Source organism: Marmota marmota, unplaced genomic scaffold, assembly GCF_001458135.2.
Source record: "Marmota marmota marmota unplaced genomic scaffold, marMar, whole genome shotgun sequence".
NCBI classification, from domain to species: Eukaryota; Metazoa; Chordata; class Mammalia; order Rodentia; family Sciuridae; genus Marmota; species Marmota marmota.
Genome location: NW_026000249.1, coordinates 25,626,918 through 25,632,804, shown reverse-complemented (window position 1 = coordinate 25,632,804; position 5,887 = coordinate 25,626,918).

The following is a 5,887-nucleotide window of genomic DNA, read 5'->3' as shown; positions in this document are numbered from 1 at the left end:
AGAGATAATTTTTTAATATTTATTTTTTTTTTAGTTCTCGGCGGACACAACATCTTTGTTTGTATGTGGTGCTGAGGATCGAACCCGGGCAGCATGCACGCCAGGCGAGCGCGCTACCACTTGAGCCACATCCCCAGCCCAGTTTTCTATTCTTGATAACAGTTTTTTTTTTTTTTGATGGGGGGTTCTGGGGATTGAACTCAGGGGCACTCAACCACTAAGCCCCATCCCCAGCCCCATTTTGTATTTTATTTAGAGACAGGATCTCACTGAATTACTTAGCACCTCGCTTTTGCTGAGGCTGGCTTGAACTCTCCATCCTCCTGCCTCAGCCTTCTGAACTGCTGGGATTAAAGGCGTGCACCGCTGTGCCCCACTGATAACAATTATTTAAAAGTGCAAGAAAAATCTATGGGGCTGGGGATGTGGCTCAAGTGGTAGCGCGCTCGCCTGGCATGCATGCGGCCCGGGTTCAATCCTCAGCACCACATACAAACAAAGATGTTGTCTCTGCCGAAAAATAAAAAATAAATATTAAAAAAATTCTCTCTCTCTCTCTCTTTAAAAAAAAAAGTTTAAATAATACTAAATTTATTATAATAAAATTAAAAAAAAGAAAAATCTATGGCTTTATGGTAAAGGAATTAAGTATTTTACTGGGAATTGAACCCCATTGGTGCTTACCCACTGAGCCACTTCCCCCAAATAAAAAATATTTTATTTTGAGAGAGGTTCTCGCTAAGTTGCTGAAGGTCTTGATAAATTGCTGAGGCTGGCTTTGAACTCATGATCCTCCTGCCTCAGCCTCCTGAGTCTCTGGGATTACAGGTATGTGCACCACAGCGCCCAGTGGAATTAGGTCATTCTTATGGCATGTACCAACGCCAAAGTTTGAGAGATTAATTGAAATTTTTACCCCATGTAAAACTACCCAAGGTTAATTCATTTAAGAAGGTGGAGCTATATTTTTAACTGAAGAGGATTATAGGTCCAGTGTCAAGTAATTTTGTAAAGTTAGGTTTGCACACTTATGAAAATTTCTATGCAAGGATCCTAAATATTCATTCCTTAGAAGAGTTAGATGGCCATTAACTTCACTGGTCCAGGAGATTCTAGACCATCTTTACCAGTGGCAAACACCTTAGTTCTCTCTATGGTCCCATTTCATGTCTCTCTATATCATCCTTGGATATGTATAATATATCGACAATCTAGGCCTACCTAGAAATGGCCCCTAATTACTTCATGGAGAATGTCTCAGGCTGGGGATATAGCTCAGTTGGTAGAGTACTTGCCTCACGTACAAATCCCCAGCACTACAAAAAGAAAAAAGTCTCTTCCCAAAATGGTTTCTAAGGATCTCAGATAAAGCTGGAACTTTCTATAGACATGTGCAGCACCACTGGTATCGGATGTGTGTTCCATGTAGGAGGCAAAACATGGGCAACCACCTCCACTTCTGCAATCCTTAAAAGATGAGACCATATGGAAAAATTCCTTCAAAGTTCCCCCTATCTATGTTAGAGAATTTTATGCCTTGGTCAAAATTAGGTCATATGCCCAGAAATGTCAATTTCATAATCTGGAAAATTCTACACATTGACCTTCTTAAATCTGAGCTCTCGAATGATTCATCCTAGCAAGGATAGAATTACAATTAGATCAGAGAAGGGCTAGTTTTCCTGAAAGTGCTTCAGACATGTGAGAGGGTAAAATATTTCAACAAAAATCAGGGTACTTTTAATGAAAGGTGAGATGAGTATTGGGTGCTGGGTAAACAACAATGTTCACTACCCTTCCACAAATAAATGCTCTGTCACATTACTGAAATATGTAGCCATCTTGATCTAGTTTTCCTTCTTGTAATAGAGATATGGGTATAAGAATTTGACTTTTTCCTTTGCACTTGGATTAGCCTCCTTTGCTGTTTAAATGTGGTGACCAAAAGCATATAAGTTTAGGGCTGGGGTTGTGGCTCAGCAGTAAAGCACTTGCCTAGCACATGTGAGGCCCTGGGTTCAATCCTCAGCACCACATAAAAATAAATAAAAAAATAACGGTATTGTATCCAACTACAACTAAAAAATAAATACTTAAAAAAAAGCATACAAGTTTATTTGTTTACAGTTCTGGAGCTCTGAAGTCCAAAATGGTTTAGCAGACTAAAATCAACGTGTAGACAGGGCCACATTCCTTCTGGAGGCTCTAAGAATTCTTTTTCCTGCCTTTTCTCATTTCTAGAAGCTATTTGCATTCCTTGGTGGGTGATTTGTTCCTGCATCTTCAAAGCCAGCAGTGTAGCATCTTCAGATTCGTCTTCTCTGACCTCTGATTCCTTATGTGACTTAGAGCCTCCTGCTTTCATCTTTTCCTTATTAGAAACCTTGTGATTACATTGGCCACACCCAGGGTTTTATTCCACCCCAGAGTCTTTAATCACTTATGCAAAATTCCTTTTGAAATGATCATATTCACAGGTTTCGAGAATTAGAATGTGGATTTCTTTGGGGAAGGGGATGCTACTCAGTATCCCACAACTCTATCACCATATTGGTGCTAAATGTCAGTGGACTTTCAGTAGAAGTATTAGAAAAATAATAGAGAGGGCTAGGGATGTGGCTCAAGTGGTAGCGCACTTGCCTGGCATGTGCAGGGCGCTGGGTTCGATCCTCAGCACCACTTACAAATAAAATAAAAGATGTTGTGTCCACTGAAAGCTAAAAAATAAATATTAAAAAATTCTCTCTCTCTCTCTCTCTCTCTCTCTCTTTAAAAAAATAATAATAGGGAATAGCTAGGGCAGTGATGAGTTGGATAACATGTGTCCCATCCAAAAGGGAAGCTATATCTCGGCTCCAGCCATGGTCATCAGTTAGCAATAAAGACTCAGGGTTGCCCAATCTTCCAGTTACCAAAAAGAAAAAAAAAATCACAACTATTGATTATGGTGTGAAAAAAATCTATTTTGGAATCTCAGTATTTTTAAACCCTGATATTTAGGCTTAAGGAGGCCCAATAAATACTTGTTTCCTACTTTAGTTCTGTATCAATTAAAACATAAGGAGAAAAATAGATTAATATCAAAATATTACCTCTCTGCTCCAGAATGAGACTTTTCTAAAGGTAACTGTGTTAGCATAATTGCAGCCATCTTCCTTTCCCCAATACCCACTTTATGAATACTGTTCATATGCCTGAGATAAAACCTACTGGCCTAGAGACCTGCTGGTCTCTCCCTGTTCTCTCATTGAGAGATAGAAGACAATTTACCTGCCCCTGAGATGGGGATGCACTGGTGTCCCTGTTCTCTCCTTGTGAAGATAAAGGGACATGCCAGTTTCCCTGTTCCCCCTCTGAGAGACAGGAAAACTGCCTGTCTCTGTTCCCCAAGAAACAAATTTGCCTTCCACAAGATCAGGGGATGCTCACTGTGTCAGTCAAGACTAAACCTGCCCCTAGCGCTCAGCCATGATTCTAGCTTATAAAAGGTAACATTCAAGGGGGAGTTGCTGCTCTCCCTCCTTGCTGCTGCTGTCCCTCTCTTTGTGCACAGCAGCCTTGTCGGGCTCTTGACAATAAACCCACTTTTTATCCCAGGTGTGTGTGTGATCAGTCCTGCGCCACTTTTCTTTCAAATTGGTCTTTCTCATTGTAAAGTCCAGAATTAGATTAGAATCTAAGTTGAAGGTAGCAACTTGTTCTTTCTGGGGAGCCAGCTACAAAGAGAGAGAGAGAAGAGGAAGCCACTCTACCTCCCAGGGAAGGTGTGAGTCAGGGAGTAAAGAAATAACAAGAATGTAGCCAGGCACTGTGGTGCATGCCTGTAATCCCAGCAGCTCAGGAGGCTGAGGCAGGAGGATTGAGAGAGAGTTCAAAGCCAGCCTCAGCAAAAGCGAGGACCTAAGCAACTCAGTGAGCCCCTGTCTCTAAACAAAATACAAAATAGGGCTAGGGATGTGGCTTAGTGGTTGAGTGCCCTGAGTTCAATCCCTGGTTACCTCCCACCCCCCAAAAAAGAAATATCAAGAATGTTATATGAATTTTTTTCCATGTCACTATTCTGTACATGGAGAACTATATGAAAGAAAATATAAGTGGAGATTCAGCCCTGCTCCCTTAACACTTGGCAATGATTCTGATTTTTTAAAACACTGAGTACCCAGCATTATGCAGGCAAAAACAAAACAAAACAAAAACCATGGCTGTGAGTTCCATACAGACCATGGGCCATCAGTTTGTCTCTGTTTCTGCAAATCTAGGCTTCTTCCATCACGATCCTCCCCTCCCAACTCCTCCACTGATTGGCTAATCCGGTCAGATGTACTTGTTCCACCAATGGCCAATAGGCAAAGGGTAGGAGATGAAGTCAGCTATGGTCTGGGCTTCAGGCCAACTCAGTATGTCTGGGTGCGGCTGCTATTGTTGCAGCCATAATAACGTAGATCAGAGAGTTAGCACAGGAATAATGTTCTATAAATCACTGTACACTCTTTTGGAAGGCAATTTGACAGCATCTATCAAATTTTTTAATTGCTTATATCACGTAACCATTGTATACTAAAGAAACATGAGTGGAAAAAGGATAAAAGCAAACAAGAATTTTCTTTGCAATGTTGTTTGTAATAACAAATTAAAAAGTGAAAGCAACTAAAATATCCACCAAAAGAAGGGATGAATTATGGAGGAGAAAATGGAAGTATCACTTTTTATTTTTTATGTCTTAAATGGTTTGAAATAGTTAAGGAATTACATATTAATTTTTTAACAATTTCAATCACACAACACATGAATATGTTTCTTCATGTAAAGCATTACAATATAATAAAAGTCAAGTAGCCAGGCACCTCTAATCCCAGTGGCTCAGGAGGCTGAGACAGGAGGATCACGGGTTCAAAGTCAGCCTCAGCAAAAGTGAGGCCCTAAGCAACTCAGTGAGACCCTGTCTCTAAATAAAATACAAAATAGGACTGGGGATGTGGCTCAGTGGTCGGGTGCCCCTGAGTTCAATTCCCAGTACCCCCAAAATTAAAAATAAAAGTCAAATCCATCCCTCATCCTTCATCTTTTCTTCTCCTTATCTTCTATCTCTCTATCCACTCCCAAGAGGTAAAAAGTGCCTTTTTGATATAAATGATTCTAAGCTCTCATTTTGCATTATAAATAAATATATAAATGTATTTTTATTGCTATATAAAACATGATTGTCTACAGATTGCTCCTTTTATGCACCAATCTTCCTTGGGAATTTTTTTCCAAGTCACTACAGAGTTCTCTTGTTGCATTTACTGCTATATTGTATCCTACGTATGGATAGGCCATAGTTTAATTCATTTTCCTGGGGAAGAACATTCAGGTAGTTTTCCACATTCTACTCTCACAATGCTGCAATCAAAATCTTAGTACAAACCTTCTGGTGTCCATATACCCAATGTTTCTCTAAAACACTTTAGAAGTGGAATTATTGAGTGATAGGATATATACCTTTTACATGTCAACCATTTTTCTTCTGTCACTTAAAATAATAATTGGTTTTGAGGGCTGGGGTTGTGGCTCAGAGGTAGAGCGCCTGCCTAGCACGTGCAAGGCCCTGGGTTCAATCCTCAGCACCACATAAAAATAAATAAAATAAAGGTACTGTGTCCAACTCAACGAAAAAATAAATATTTAAAAAATAATAATAATTGGTTTTGATAAGAGAAAACAAGATGCTTCAAATAGCAAGTTGCTCTCCCATGTACGAACAGAATAAATACACACACACATAAAGCTGCAGAAATCGTGCACCAGCTTTTTAAATTATCATTCTAAAATGGAATTCAGTGTAAATCATAACATACCCCCCAGCACAAAAATCATACACACCAGTCTTGCTTTTTTTTTTTTTTTG